The sequence below is a fragment of the Chiloscyllium plagiosum genome, unplaced genomic scaffold (genome assembly GCF_037043375.1).
Source record: "Chiloscyllium plagiosum isolate Xiang-an unplaced genomic scaffold, Cpla_swu_hap1 HiC_scaffold_27, whole genome shotgun sequence".
Classification (NCBI taxonomy): Eukaryota; Metazoa; Chordata; class Chondrichthyes; order Orectolobiformes; family Hemiscylliidae; genus Chiloscyllium; species Chiloscyllium plagiosum.
This window is the reverse complement of record NW_028270165.1, coordinates 11,851,083-11,868,171: the sequence shown is the minus strand read 5'-3', so window position 1 is coordinate 11,868,171 and position 17,089 is coordinate 11,851,083.

Below are 17,089 nucleotides of genomic sequence, written 5' to 3'. Positions count from 1 at the left end.
CAGATGATTGGAAAATCACTGTTGTAAGTCCTTTGTTCAAGAAAGGATCAAGACAAAAGCTGGAAAATTAGATGCCGATTAGCCTAATCTCAATTGTAGATAATATTCTAAAATCTATCGTTAAGGATGAGATTTCTAAATTCTTGGAAGTGCATGGTTGGATTAAAATAAGTCAGCATGGATTTAGTAAGGGGAGGTCGTGCCTGACAAACTTGAAGAGTTAACAAGTAGGTTAGACTTGGGGAAAGCCAGAGGCTGTTATCTACCTAGATTTCCAAAAGGCCTTTGATAAGGTGCCTCATAGGGGGCTGCTGAGTTAAGTGAGGGTCCATGGTATTGGAGTTGAGCTACTGGCATGGATTGAGGATAGGCTGCCTGAGAGAAGGCAGAGAGTTGGGATAAAAGGTTCTTTTTCGGAATGGCAGCTGGTGACAAGTGGTGTCCCACAGGGCTCAGTGTTGGGGCTGCAGCTGTTCACTTTATATATTAATGATCTGGATAAAGGGACTGGGGGCATTCCCACGAAGTTCGCTGATGATACAAAGTTAGGCAGACAGGCAGATAGTTCTGAGGAGGTGGGGAGGCTGCAGAAAGATTTGGACAGTTTAGGAGTGTGGTGCAGGAAATGGCTGATGAAATTTAATGTAAGCAAATGCGAGGTCTTGCACTTCAGAAAAATGAATACAGTATGGACTACTTTCTAAACAGTGAGAAAATTCATAAAGCCAAAGTACAAAGGGATCTGGGACTGCTAGTCCAGGATTCTCTAAAGGTTGACTTGCGGGTTGAGTCCATGCTTAAGAAAGCAAATATAATGTTGTCATTTATCTCAAGAGAGTTGGAATGTAAAAGCAGCGATGTACTACTTAGACTTTATAAAGCTCTGGTTAGGCTCCATTTAGAATACTGTGTCCAAGTTTGGGCCCTACACCTCAGTAAGGACATAGTGGCACTGGAGCATGTCCAGTAGAGATTCACACGATGATCGCTGGTATCATAGGCCTAACAGACGATGAACAGCTGAGGATCCTTGAATTATATTCATTAGAGTTTAGAAAGTTGAGGGGAGATCTAATAGAAACTTACAAGATAGTGCATGGCTTAAAAAGCGTGGATGCTGGGAAGTTTTTTTCCATTCGGCAGGGAGACTAGGACCCATGGGCACAGCCTGATAATTAGAGAGGGTCAATTTAGAATGGAAATGAGGAGACATTTCTTCAGCCAGAGAGTGGTGAGTCTGTGGAATTCATTGCCATGGAGCGCAGTGGAGACTGGGACATTAAATGTCTTCAAGGCAGAGATTGATAAATTCTTGGTATCACAAGAAATCTTGGTATCTCTATGGGGAGAGTATGATAAGTGGAGTTGAAATGCCCGTCAGCCATGATTAAATGGCGGAGTGGACTTATGACCTTACTTCCACTCCTGTGTCTTATGCTTTTGAGGAAGAGCTCTTTGCTATTGACTTTACCTCAACTCCTAATGATTTTATAAATCTTAGTAAGGTCACCCCTCAACCCCTTACACTCCAATGAAGACAGTCCCAACCTTTCCTTATAACTCAATCCCTCCAGTCCTGGCAACATCCTGGTAAATCTTTACGGAACCCTCTCTAATAGTATTCTTCCTATCACAGAGCCACCAAAACTGTACTCAGTACCCAGAAAGTGGCCTCACCAACATCCTGTACAACCTCAACGTGATGTCCCAACTTCTGTACTCAATGGGGTGGACAGTGAAGGGAATGGTGCGAAATGCCTTCTTTACCACCTGTCTACCAGTGATGCAACTTTCAAAGAACTATATACCTGAACCCCCTAAATCCCTCCCCCCACCACCGCCAAAGTGTCTCTGTTCTACAACACGACCCAGGGACCTACCATTATCTGTACATAGCAATGCTGAAACTTCCTGCATTCTTCGCCTGAAGTCTACTGAAGACGTTACCCAGTAGGTAACGAAACGTCTGGAAATGAACCTTGCAGCTCAGCAAGCAAACCTACATCCAAAACCTCAACCTGAGCTCCAAATCTTCTCAAAACTCACTGTGTCTAGCCCTTCCTTGTTTAGCAAAATGCAACCTCTCACTTTTATTCATACCTCTCTCAAAAACACACACACATACACCTCACAACGCACTCACAGTCTTAAACTCCATCACACTCACACTTCACTCTAATACATGCACTCAAACACAAACACACACACACACACACACACACACACACACACACACACACACTCACACACACACACACACACACACAAAACTCTATGGTGTGAATTTGTATTGGCAGAATTATCTTTGCAGATACTTTCAATTTTGCTCAAAAAGCACACAATCTGCAGGCAGTCAATCCATGCAATATTTTATAAATTCCTACTTTGGAAATAGAACCAGTCTGATTCAAGATTGGAACACCGACAGACTCGAACCTCACATCTTTAATGTATTGTCTGAGCTGAGATGTCACTTTTTTTAATAAAACATTAAGTCATCTCAAGAACGTGACTTTAAAGATGTTCTGGGATTTACATATTAATGAACCAAAACCTGCAACCCATTCTAAAAGATGAAGGACATAACAACAATCTAGGTTTGTTCAATATATCCTATCAGTCGCATGACACTGTGATCTTCTGCTATACAATCGGTGTGTTATTCCTCGACCAACAGCTACCCGATGAATGAACAGCACTCTGAAAGCTAGTGCTTCCAAACAAACCTGTTGGATTATAACCTGGTGTTGTGTGATTTTTAACTTTATCTACCCCAGTCCAACACCGGCACCTCCACACCGTTTCCAGTGAACGCAGCCCACATCTCCTGCTGCTGCCAGTAAACTATACAATGCTGATGAAACGGTGCAGTACCTGCACTTCTGAAAAATTGACAATTTCTAATGATACTAGCTACTCATTCACTGCTCCATCTGATACATGGCATTGGAAACTTAGTGCAGGAGGCTGAAATGAAATGAGCAGCTTTAAACCAAAAACCTCTTGGAGCTCAAAGCCTTCAATGAGAGTCTGAGCCCGGCGATACATTCAGGTAACCTTTATTGTGTCCCAATGTTGTTACAGCTGCAGATCCCTCCCCAGCATAAAGGTGTAGAAAAAGTAGCTGCTTTTTAAATAGCTCAAGGTTAAAGCGTGCACCCCCACCCCACACCACCTCACCTTCATTACTATGGTCACCACCGACTTGTCAGTTTGTAATTGGATCCTTGGTACAGCCTTAACTGTAGGAAGTATTGCCTCACTCAGCAATTTCAACCCATACCCTGTAAACAAGTAAGTCTTTACCCACGCAATGACTGGTGGCAGTGGTGGGCAATGAAGAGTCAACCATGCTGTTGTGGGTCTGGAGTTACATGTAGGCCAGACCGGGTAAAGGATGCGGCTGGGACAACTGAGTGAATCCTTCCCCACAACAGCAGTGACCTTCCCTAAAAAGGGATATGAGTGAATCAGATGGGTGATGTCCCCCAAACAATCATTTCTTCATTAGGTTCTGAACTCCAGATTTCTGACCGAAATCCAATTCCACCATCTGTCACGGCGGGATTCAAACCTGGCCGTCCCCAGAACTGGGTTGATGGTCCAGTCAATCAGGCAGTTGGCTATCCCTCCTTTAATCCCCCTGCGATGGCACATGAACTCGCTGGTGCCTCCGCAGATGGGAAGCGCGGGTAAAGCAATTCTCACACTGAGAGCAGGTGAACTGCCTCTCCCCAGTGTGCACCTGCCGGTGGGCCAGCAGGATGGAGGAATTGCTGAAGGCCTTCCCACACTCAGTGCAGAAGAACGGCCTCTCTCCGGTGTGCCCCTGCCTGTGAGCCAGCAGGGTGGAGGCCTGGTTAACGCCCTTCCCACACTCGGGGCAGCTAAAGGGCCTCTCCCTGGTGTAGACCCGCTGGTGCCTCACCAGGTCGGAGGCATAGCTGAAGCCCTTTCCGCACTCGGGGCAGGTGAATGGCCTCTCCCCAGTATGACTGCGCTGATGAGTCTCCAGGATAGAAGGGACACGGAAGCCTTTTCCGCAGTTGCCACACTTCCACGGTTTCTGCACGGGGCAGGATCCATTGGGTTTCTCCATCGCCAAAGCTTTAGCTGCAGACAAACGCATATACAGCCCCTCTCTGCCGTGAATTCCTCTTTCCAGGCCGTATAACTGCTTCAGGTTCCACAATCAGTGCGCTGCAACAGTAGGGTCTCTCATCCAGTCCCATTGATGCTGAGGACGTGCTCCAACAGGAACCAAAAGGCTTTGCTCCTTCTCACAGAATCAGTCAAAAATTGTTGCAGTCCTGATGGATTGAGTGACTGTCGGACATTGACGTCGAAGTGAGGACAGCAGAAGCTGGAGAGTCAGAGTTGAACAGTGCGGCGCTGGAAAAGTACAACAGGTCCGGCAGCATCCGAGGAGCAGGAAAGTTGATGTTTCGGGCATCAGCCCTTCATCTGTTGATTTTGAAACTTCCGTCTTCAGATCATCAAATGCTTTGTAAAAAGAGATTACAAAAGTCATGACTGTCAGTGCAAGGTAGAAATTCAGAACAAGCAATTCTACTTTCTGCAGAACATTCTTTTCTTTTGTTATTCCACACTGAAAATTGAAAGCACCATCCCACTCTCTCTGCCCCTCTGTTCTCACACCGCTCTAACTAATTTTCCTCAAGGTGTTGATTCAGTATCTTACAGGGGCAGAACAGCAAAAACTTCAAGACTGACATCTTTCTGAATTTTGGATAACTCCACTGCTGAGAGTGAGCAGGTCTGATTTTGGGAAGCTCAAAAAATAGTGTCAGTTCAGGGTGAACCTGCAATGCAAGTTCTTGAGGAACAACCAGACATGAAGTGGTTAACATCCCTGGAAAGGAGAGAGCAAAATGAGACATCAAAGGCATTAACACCGACACCAGGAAGAAACTGAACATACAGATGTGGCAAGCCAGAGTCAGAGATATACAGCATGGGAACAGTCCAACTCGTCGATGTTCTAAATTAATCTAGACCCATTTGCCAGCATTTGGCCCACATCCCTCTAAACCCTTCCATTTTATATTTCCATCCAGATGCCTTTCAAATGTCATAATTGTACAAGCATCCACCATTTCCTCTGGCAGCTCATTCCTTACACGCACCACTCTCTTAATGACAGACTGAATTTACCACAGTGAATCCATCTTACCCATAGTGCCCAGGGGTGTGTAGGTTAAGTTAGCACAGCCAATCCACTCTAACCTGCACATCCCTCGATGATATGGGGAACAGAACACTGCCAATCCACCTGAACCCGTCCAAAACAGAACACTATGGGTCATTTAACATGGCGAATCCACCCCAACATGGACAAAGTTACATATAACACAATACCACGTTATAGTCCAACAAGTTTATTTCGAAGCACCGGCTTTCGGAGTGCTGCATCTTATTCAGTTGGTTGTGGAGTACAAGATCATAAGACACAGAATTTATGGAAAAACATTACAGTGTTCTGCCACTGAAATTATAAACTGAACAAACCTGGATTGTTAAATCTTTCATCTTTTAGAAAGGGTTGCATGTATCAATAATATGCAAGTCCCAGAACTTCCTGTCAGGCTCCTTCTCGAGATAACTTCAGGTTTTATAAGAAAAGGTGACATCTCAGCTCAGATAATGCATGAAAGGAGTGAGGTCAGAGTCTGTCTGTATCCCAATCTTGAGTCAGCCCGCTTCCATTTGCAAAGTGGAATTTACAAAATATTACATGTATTGGCTGCCTGCATTGACTGCCAGCACATTGTGCATTTAGAGTTATACAGTCATAGATGGACAGCATGGAAACAGACCCTTCAGTCCAAGTCATCCATGACGACCAGATATCCCAACCCAATCAAGTCCCACCTGCCAGCAACTTGCCCATATCCCTCCAAACTCTTCCTATTCATAAGCCCATCCAGACTAGCCTCCACCACTTCCTCTGGCTGTTCATTCCATACCACATACCACCCCCGAGTGAAGAATTTGCCTCGTTAGGTCCCTTTCACCCTAAACCAATGCCCTCAATTCTGGACTCCCACACCCCAGGGGAAAGACTTTGTCCATTTATCCTATCCAAGCCCCTCATGATTTTATAAATCTCTGTAAGATCACTCCTTAGCCTCTGATGCTCCAGGGAAAACAGCCCTAGCCTATTCAACCTCTCCCTATAGCTCAAATCTTCCAATCCTACCAACATCCTTGTAAATATTTTCTGAACCCTGTCAGGTTTCACAACATCTTTCCGATAGGAAGGAGACCAGAATTGCACGTAATATTCCAACATTGGCCTAACCAATGTCCTGTGCAGCCACAACATGACCTCCCAATTCCTGTACTCAATACTCTGACCATTAAAGGAAAGCAGACCAAATGCCTTCTTCACTATCCAATCACTATCCTTTTCTTCACTACCTGCGACTCCACTTTCAAGTAGCTATGAAACTGCACTCCAAGACCTCTTTGTTCAGCAACACTCTCTAGGACCTTACCGTTAAGTGTACAAGTACTGCTAAGGTTTGCTTTCCCAAAATGCAGCACCTCACATTTATTTGAATTAAACTCCATCTGCCACTTCTCAGCCCATTGGCCCATCTGATCAAGATCTCGTTGTAATCTGAGGTAACCTTCTTCACTGTCCACTACACCTCCAATTTTAGTGTCATCAGCAAACTTATAGCTATACCTCTTGTGCTCACATCCAAATCATTTATATAAATGATGAAAAGTAGTGGACTCAGCACAGATCCTTGTGGCACTCCACTGGTCACAGGCCTCCTGTCAGAAAAACAACCCTCCACCACCACCTTCTATCTTTGAGCCAGTTCTGTATCCAAATGGCAAGTTCTCCCTGTATTCCATGAGATCTAACCTTGCTCACCAGTCTCCCATGGGGAACCTTGTCGCACACCTTACTGAAGTCCATATAGATCACATGTATTCTCTGCCCTCATCAGTTCCCTTCGTTAGTTCTTCAAAAAACTCATTCACGTTTGTGAGACATGATTTCCCACACGTAAAGCCATGTTGACTATCCCTAATTAGTCCTTGCCTTTCCAATATAGGTACATCTTGTCCCTCAGTTGGATTCCCTCCAAAGACACCGACGTCTGGCTCACTGGTCTATAGTTCCGTGGCTTGTCTTTACCACCTTTCTTTAACAGTGATACAACGTTTATAAACCTCCTGTCTTCCGACACCTCACCTGGGACTATCAATGATACAAATATCTGAGCAAGAGCCCCAGCAATCACTTCTCTATATTCCCACAGAGTTCTAGGGTACACTTGATCAGGTCCTGGGGATTTATCCACTTCTATTCATTACAAGGCAGCCAACACTTGCTCCTCTGTAATATGGACATTTTTCAAGATGTCACTATCTATTTCCCTACATTCTATATCTTCCACGTCCTTTTCCACAGTAAACTCTGATGCAAAGTACCTGTTTAGTATCTCCCCCATCTCCAGCGGTTCCACACAAAGGCCACCTAGCTGATCTTTGAGGGACCCTATTCTCTCCCTACTTATTCTTTTGTCCTTAATGTATTTGTAAAAACCCTTTGGATTCTCCTTAACTCTAGTTGCCAAAGCTATCTCATGTCCCCTGTTTTTCCCTCTTGATTTCTCTCTGAAGTATACTCCTAATGCCTTTATACTGGAAGGCTTCACTCGATCTATCCTGTCTGTACCTGACATATGCTTCCTTCATTTTCTGAACCAAATCCTCAATTTCTCCAGTCATCCAGCATTCCCTTTACCTACCAGCATTTCCTTTCAGCCTAACAATAATATACTTTCTCTGGATTCTAGTTATCACAGTTCTGAAGGCTTCCCATTTTCCAGCCGACCCTTTACCTGCAAACATTGGCGCACAATCATCTTTGCAAAGTTCTTGCCTAATACCGTCAAATTTGTCCTTCCTCCAATTTAGAATTTTTGAGCAAAATAGAATGTATCTGCAAATGTAATGCTGCAAATACAAATTCATCCCCATGGAGAGTGTGGTTCGATGTGTGTAATAGAGAAACCCTGTTTCTATGCTGTATATCTATATGTCTATTTGATAACAGATGCTTTATTTCTGTTGTTGCAAGTATGGTTGTAAATCATAGCTGGATATTAATAGTTAGATGTAAGGGAGAGAGAATTCCTCAGGTAGAGCACTATCAGAATCCTGGGAGACCCCTACTTCAGATTTACTTGGACTGGTTGACAGTCTGGGAGAGGATGGATTGGGTCTCGATTGACTAAATATTTTATTTTTCCCGAACGTGTAAAAGGGGGCATAAAAGCTTCAGCAGAAATCCAGCAGAGCTGAGAACAGACCAACATCTTACTCTGTGGGAACAGGGAGATCAACAGAGGACAGAGAAATCCGGACCTGAAATCCAAGCTGACACCAGACTACCCTGTGATCAGTGCTTTGATGAGCAGCACCAACCCTCTACCTTTACTGAGCTTCCCATTTGACTTCCCCCTCAATATTCAGGATCCAGTCCTTGCCATCCTGAAGCCATGTCCCTGTAAGGAGTCTCAGATCATAATTATTCTCTTCAATGTGTTCAGTGATTTCATTCACTTCTGTTACAATGCAGCTCACATTCAGTTTTTAGTTTCAGTTTTTGTGATCTTCTGAATCCAGTTTTGATTGCTGGATTCCTTGTCCCTTTCTATCATTCTCTGATGCTCATTTCCACATCACGACATTGCTCACCAGCCTTGATTTGGATTTGCCAGGCTAAATTGCCCAGAGTGTCCAGGGATGTGCGGGATATTTGGGTTAGCCTTGGGAAATGCAGGGTTATAGGTTCATAGTAATGGAAGCAGGCGTCAGCCATTTGGCCTGTCCTGCCTGCTCTGCCATTCATTAAGATTATGGCTGATCTATCCATCATCTCAGCTCCTCCTCCCTGCTGTGTCCCAACCATCCTTAATTCCCCAATCATGCAGAAACCCATCTCATTGTGTCTTGAATATTCTTAACGAAGCTGCCTTCTCTGCTTCCTTGGGCAGAGACTTCCATAGTTTCAATACTGTCCAGGAAAAGCAGTTCCTCATCATCTCTGTCCTAAGTCTACTTCCCCTAATCTTGGGACCTAGTCTCATCTACCAGCAGAAATGACTGGATAGGGTAGGGTTTCATCCCCACAGTGCAATGAATTCCCACTTTCCACCAAATCCCAGATGTACTCACTCACTCACTCAGTTGCTGTCTCACAAATGAAAGATTTCATTGTAACTTCTTCAGCTCTGAGTAAGGGCAAAACATTTTTGAGAGCTGCTCTGAAAGTCCAGTCTTCACAACAACACTTCTGCTTTCACTGAAGATGATTAAAGTCATACACCACAGAAACAGACCCTTTGGCCCAACTCATCCGTGCCAACTATATATCACAAACTAATCTAGTCCCATTTGCCAGCATTTGACTCATCCCTCTAAATCCTTCCTATTCAAGTACCCATCCACTGGCTTTTAAATGTTGTCATTGTACCAGCCTTACCACTTCCTCAGGCAGTTCGTTCTATACACGTTCCACCCTCTGTCTGAAAATATGTTGCCCCTCAGGTCCCTTTCCCTACTCACCTTAAACTTCTGCCTCTTTAGTTCTGGACTCCCTGACCATGGAGAAAAGACCTTGGGTATTCACCCTACCCATGCCCCTTATAAACGTCTTTAAAGATTACCACTCAGCCTCTGATGCTCCGAAGAAAATATCTCCCTGGCCTATTCAGCCTCTTCCTGCAGCTCAAACCCTCCAAATCTGGCAACAGCCTTCTAAATAGTTTCTGACCCCTCTCAAAGTTTCATAACATCTTTCCTACATCAGAGAGACCAGAATTGAATGCAGTATTCCAAAAGTGGCCTAACCAATGTCCTGTACAGCCGCAAAATGATCTCCCAGTTCCTATACTGAATGCTCTGACCAATAAAGGAAAGCATACCAAACACCTTGTTCACTATACTGTCTATGAAGACTCCACCTTCAAGGAACTATGAACCTGCACTCCACGGTCTCTTTGTTCTGCAACACTCCCCTTAACTGTGTCAGTCCTGCCTGGATTGCTAAACCAAAATGCAACATCTCACATTTCTCTGAATTAAACCCCATCTGCCACTCCTTGGCCCATCCGATCAATTCTAATTTATGCTAAACTCTCTTTCCTCTCTTATTCCCTCGAAGCTGAAAATCTTTGTCCCACATACTCTCCCTCCATTCTCTCATTGCTGGACCTAATACCTGCTGCACCTCATCCTGAAGGGTCTGTTTCATGCTGATTAATAGGCCCACACTGAGGGGGATCTAATGGAAACATACAGAATACTGAATGGCCTGGACAAAGTAGACTTTCAGAGGATGTTTCCATTGGTAGGAAAGACTAGGACCGGAGGGCACAGCCTTCGAGAAAAGGGAAGGCGTTTTAGAACGCAGGTAAGGAGATACTTCTTCAGTGAAAGAGTGGTGAATCTGTGGAACAGAAGGTTGTAGAGGCCAGGTCACTGAGGATATTTAAGACTGAGGTCGATAGGTTCCTGAGTATCATGGGGATGGAGAGTTCCAGGGAGAGCGCGGGAGAATGGGGTTGAGAAACCTATCAGCCACGATTGAATGGTATGAACAGACCTGATGGGCTGAATGGCCTAATTTCTGCTCCTATGTCTTATGGTCTCTTGCTGTCCTGGCCACAGTGAGAGAATTGGGAGCAGGAGTTGGCCATTTGGTCTTTCGAGCCTGCACAAGCATTGAACAAATCATAACTGAATATGGATCTACTTACATCTAGGTGAATAGGCTGGAACGTTTTCACTGGAACTTAGGAGGTTGAGAGGTGACCTTATTGAGGCTTACAAAATCACGAGGGGCATAGATGAGGTCAATATCAGCTGTTGTTTCAAGAATAGGGAGCAGTCTTTTTAAGGTGAGAGGAGAAAAATTTTAAAAAGACATGAGGAGCACATTTTTCGTTTAAGAGCGTGGAGTGTGTGTCAAATGAATGCCCAGAGGAAGTAGTGAATGCAGGTACAGTAACAACATTTAAAATAAATTTGAATAAGGGCACGAATAGAAAAGTTTCAGAAGGATATGGGCCAAACATTGGCAGGTGGGACGAGTTTAGTTTGTGAATATATTCAGCATGGACTAGTTGGACTGTCGGGTTTGTTTCTGTGCTGTACGACTCTGTAACTGTTCTATACTGCTCTTAAAACCATTTTCTTGCCTTCCCCCAAAACCATCCACTTCTTTGTTCATCAAAGTCAAATGAACTCAGCCTTAAATACATTCAATGACCGGCCTAACTGCTGAAAGACATCCACACTTCTGAACTCAATTCCTCTTACTAATATATCACTTGCTTTGCTCATTGCTTGCTGCACCTGTCTGACAACTGGCAGTAACTGGTTTCGAAGGACGCTGAGGCCCCTTTGTCCATCCACACATCTTTCCTGATGAAGAGCTCGTGCCCGAAACGTCGACTCTCCTCCTCAGTTGCTGCCTTACCTGCTGTGGTTTGCCAGCGCCACACTTTTGAACTCTATTCTCCAGCATCTCACTTTCGCCAGATCTCAATATATCACTACATAAACAATGCACCTCCTTTCTGCTTTTTATTTTACATACATCAAAGGCAATACCTTCACATTGTGGCACTCCGTTTGCAAAGTGAGACACAGACCTGGATCAACTTTTCCAGAGTCTGTCCCCTCCCTCGATTCACTCTTTCCTTTCAGTTGCTACAAATCAATAATTGAACCCCAGAATGAAAAGAAAATGGAAAACGTGGTGACAAAAACACTATTATACTCACAAATTTTAGACAGAGGAAGGAATTTATAGTCTGGGGTGAGGTTTAATCTTCTTTCAGTGACAAAAGAGTAGCATCAGCGGCTTCAGAGCTCACGGTCCAACTTCCGCATTTCGACAACGGCCGACTCTGATTGGCAGGAGGACCAGCCTCCTTCGGATCCTCCAAGGTTCTCCATTGGTCCATGGTTAGGAACTCGTGCGCCTTTTCTGCGGACACCCAGGAGTATGCGCAGTACAGTGCTGACACCGGCAGACATGCGCAGTGCTTACTGACACCGTGGAGCATGCTCAGTATGCTCTGTCACGATGCTGGTATTACTGACAAATTTTAGAGTTAAAAATCACAAAACATCTGGTTATAGTCCAACAGGCTTATTTGGAAGCACGGGTTTTTGGAACGCTGCTCCTTCATCAGGTGGTTGTGGAGTGTAACATGGTAACACAGAATTTATGATCTTCTGATCTTACACTCCACAACCGCCTGATTAAGGAGCCACGCTCCGAAAGCTAAGTGTTTCTAAACAAGCCGATTGGACTGTAACCTGGTGTTGTGTGATTTTTAACTTTGTACACCCCAGTCCAACACGGGCACCTCCAGATCATGACAAATTTCAAGTGTCCAAATGCGAATACGAGAGAAAAATGCCAACGCCATTTTTTTACCGAAAAGATTCCACTGCCTTAGCCACGCGTATATTGAGAAATGATTGCCCCAAGTCTGTTGTGGGAGGAGTGGGTTCGTTCGTGGGACACTGATACCAGTTCTGGGGAAGGTAGGATTGTGCTGTCTCTCTCTTCACACTCTGCCCCCCACCTCGTTCATTTTCTCCTCACCCACTGCCCCCTGCCCATTCTCTCTCCTCACACTGCACCCCCATTCTCTCCCCATAACCCTCTGAAGCCCAGTCCTTCTCTACCTCCCAACTTCTGTCCCCCTCTCCATTTGTCTCCCTTCTCCACCCCCACCAGCGCCCCTCCCCGTCCTTTCTGGTGCCTCAGCCCTCTTTGATCGCTTTATCAAGCCCTTTTAAGGAGAGAGAGAGAATAGGTGGTGACGATTCTACCTGGGAAACAGGGTGTGCGAGAATTGACTGATTTTTAAAATTGAGAATAGTTAAAATCATATATTCAGAAACGTTGTTAAAGTCTGGAAGAATGTTCTTTTAAAAAATAAAACAAGCTGTAGAAATCTTTCCGAAACTTGCATTGATATATGCACAGTTAGGCCACAACCAAGGACAGGCTGTAAGAATGAATGAGTGAGTAAAAGACAAGTCCCACCTCGCCCATGAGGAGAAAGTAAGAAGTGCAGATGCTGGAGATCAGAGTCGAGAGTGTGGTGTTGAAAAAGCACAGCAGGTCAGGCAGCATCCAAGGAGCAGGAGAATCAACGTTTCAGACATAAGCCCTTCACCTTGCCCTCTCCAGTGTGTGTTGTGAAACTGCTTAACTGCTTAATCATTTCTAGTGGCCGAGCAGAGGCTGATAACAAGTTTGGAACAGACGAGAATGACCTCAGCTGAGACCTTGGATTCATGTCTCACTACAGGAGACCCAGCTACACAATACACACACAAACCCTCTCTCTCTCTCTCTCTCTCACGCACACACACATACACACACACACACATACACACACACACACACAAGCACTCACACGGTCGTGCAGACCCTCTCTGATAGACAGGCTCTCTCTCAGACACACATTGATACACTCCTCACACTCGCATCCATGCACACACCTTCTCACACAATTATACTCCATCACACGCGCACTTTACCCAGCATGCACACGCACACACACAGACGCTCTGTCTCATGCATGCACTCACACATAGAAGTCTTTGGGGTGAATTGCATTTGCAGGATTATATTTTTGGAAATAGAACCAGTCTGACTCAAGACTGGGATACAGAAAGACTAACCTCACAGCTCTCATGCGTTGTCTGACCTGAGGCGTCACCTCCCTTTATAAAACATTAAGTTACCTGGAGAATGTTACTAAAAAGAAGTTCTGGGATTTACAGATGAATGAACCGAAATCTGCAACCCATTTTAAAAGATGAAAGACTTAACAGGTTTCTTCAATATATCATTTATGTTGCATGACACGATAATTTATTGCTATATATTCTGTGTCTTACCATCCTACTCAACAGCTACCTGATGAAGGAACAGCGCTCCAAAACCTAGTGCTTCCAAATAAACCTGTTGGACTATACCCTGGTGTTTGTGTCATTTAAAAACTTTGTTTCCAGTGAATACAGCCCACACCTCCCACTGTTGCCAGTAAACTTTGCAATGCCAATGAAACAATAAACCTGCAGTCCTGAAAAATTTACAATTTCGAACAATACTAGCTATTCATTCACTGCTCCTTCTGAGACACGACATTGGAAACTCGGTGCTGGTGGCTGAAAGAAATGAGAAGCTGTTGGATCTCACAGCTTTCAATGAGAGTTTAAGCCTGACACTAAGTTCAGGTAACCTTTACTGCGACCAAACTTTCTTACAGCTTCAGATCTCCACATCACAAGGCGTACAAAAAGTAGCTTTTCTTTAAAAAAAGCACCTCAAGCTCAAAGTGCACGCCCTCACCCCCACTCCCCCCACCACACTTCCTTTATTATTGGTCAGTTGAGCTGTCCCTTTGTAACTGGATCCTTCGTACAGCCGGGTAAAGCATGCAGCTGGGACGACTGAGTGAATCCTTTCCCGCAACGGCAGTTTCCATCACTGAAAAGGACATGAGAGAATCAGATGGGTTTTTGCCCTCTGAAAATGGTTTCATCCTTAGATTCTGAAGTCCAGACTACTGACCGAATCCCAATTCTGCCATCTGCCGGGATTCGAACCTGAGAGTCCCCAGAGCTGGGTTGTTAGCGGCGCTCGGCCATCGCTCCTTCCATCCCCCCTGCGATGGCACGTGAACGCGCTGGTGCCTCCCCAGGTGGGAGGAGCAGGTGAAGCCCACCCGGCACTGACAGCAGGTGAACGGCCTCTCTCCGGTGTGGACCCACTGGTGGGTCAGCAGTGCAGCTGACTGAGTGAACGCCCTCCCGTACATGGGACACGTGAATGGCTTCTCTCCCTTGTGGACCCACTCGTGCGTCTCCAGATGGCTGATCCGACTGAACCCCTTCCTGCACACCGAGCAGGTGAATGGCGTCTTCCCGCTGTGAATACGTCTGTGGGTTTCCAGCAGGGATGGGGAAGGGAATCCTTTCCCTCAGTCCCCACATTTCCACAGTTTCCCCATTGGGGGAGCTTTCCTTGTGTTGGTCTGGGTTTGAAATTACAATCAGAACGGGGACATAGTCTATCCCCACCGTGAGGGATGAGACTTTGATTCCCCCAAGCTGAGTAAATGGTGTGAAGCACTTTTCACAGTCAGCGCACTGAATCTCCCTCACTCGTTGTCTCAGTATTCTTCCTGCCGCACCAGTGTCCAATATCTTTCAAGCAAACAAAAGCAACCATGTCTTCTTGATTGGAATGGCTGCTGATATTCAAGTCCCAGTGAATCAAGTGGCTCTGTCAGAAGTTGATATATCATTTGTTTTCAGAATTCTTTCGGCACGTCTTCCTGCAAAAAAAAAATACACAATAAGTGATCATTGGCAGTACACTTAAACGAACATAACATAGGTGGCAGTTCCTGTAGTTTGCCAGATGCCTGCTGATCACATAATACCCAGCACACAGAAACCTGAAATCCCTCATGCAGCCAGATAGGCTTAGGTGTGTTTAGAGGGAAACTTCATTCAAATCTAATCTAATCTAATCTTCAACTAAATCCGTGTACATATATATATCAATATGCCAATCCTTTCATTGCGGCTCAGTTCCATGAGAAACTACACTTTTAATTGTGAACATGAGGAAAAAGGCAATCATTTTCCAGGGTGCAAACTGCATACGTGCCAAACTGAGGGAATACACAAGGAAAATACCTAAAAGAGAGATAAAAAGTATTTGAGCATCTTCGCAGAATCTGCTCCCTGTCTGGATTCACTCCAGTTGCTACAAGTAAACCTTCCTTGGGGGTCAGGCAGCCCTGCATTGGGAAGCACTGGGATGGTCCACTACGACCAGTTTACATGGAGAACACATCTCCACATTAAGCAGCCTCGAGGCAAGTATCCCTTTCCTTCCACTTAAAGTTCAAGACCCCTCAAAGCGAAATTCCCCAGGTAAGGTTGGAAGAATTTCTTCCAGGTGTTCACTAATCATTTCTATGAGCACTTTGTTAAAGTTTGAATATTGCGAGTTTTGAAAATTAGTGATTCTGAGCGAAATCACAGTTCGAAAAACAGAATGTGGGAATTTAGACAGAGTTTATTTTTGCACATCGACGATATGTCTGCACAACAGCATATGACACGACAGCAGTGAAGATCTTTTGACCTCATTCTCAAACGTGCCTGCCACACGCCAGATGAAAAGCTGAATACTTCTCTGGAAAAACTGCCGAGCAATGCAGGAGAATGACACAACGCGTGCGTGTTGGGACCATAACCCAAAAGAAAAAACATTCTCCCCTATTCATTCAACGTCGTCTTGAGTAGCTTTCCCGTATAACGGCGCTCTGCTCTGCACCTCGCCTACTCATCCGCTTCCTAAAAAAGCTGCGTCTCTGAACTTGATTTGTGCAAAAATGCCCTATTTATTTTCTCAAAAAGCACCGTCGTGAAACGAGGTTGGGCTGCCTGGAGAACGAATGGGGCAGAAATCAGGCAAGTGAAATGGTGTCGACCCAGCAGAGTGAAATCACAGACAGACCAACAGAATGTGGGAATTTAGAAAAAGTTTATATTTACACAGCCTCCATACGTCTGCGCAACACTATATAAGACGACAGCAGTGGAGAACTTTGACATCAGTCTCGAACGTGCATGCCACGCGCCCGACGAAAGGCTGAAAGGACCTGTGGAAGTGGGCGTGGTGTGTAGGAGCAGAGTGGCGCAGCGGGAGCGTGCTGGGCCCATACCCAGAGGTCGATGGCACGAAACCATCCTCTGCTGTTGTTCACTGTCTCCTTGAGCGACTTTCCTTTGTGATGTGTCTGAATGCCCCGTATCATACCGATTCTGTCGCGAAACTCACACCGTTCAAGTCACGTGCTTTTGGAGGTCTGAGTGGTCTTCTCCTGTTATTCGTCGGTTTCCTATGAACTGAATCGCAAACCCACTTTTCTGAGATGCCAATGAGCTGATAAAGTTGAAACGCATACCTTGTGGTTTCGTGCATTCCCTG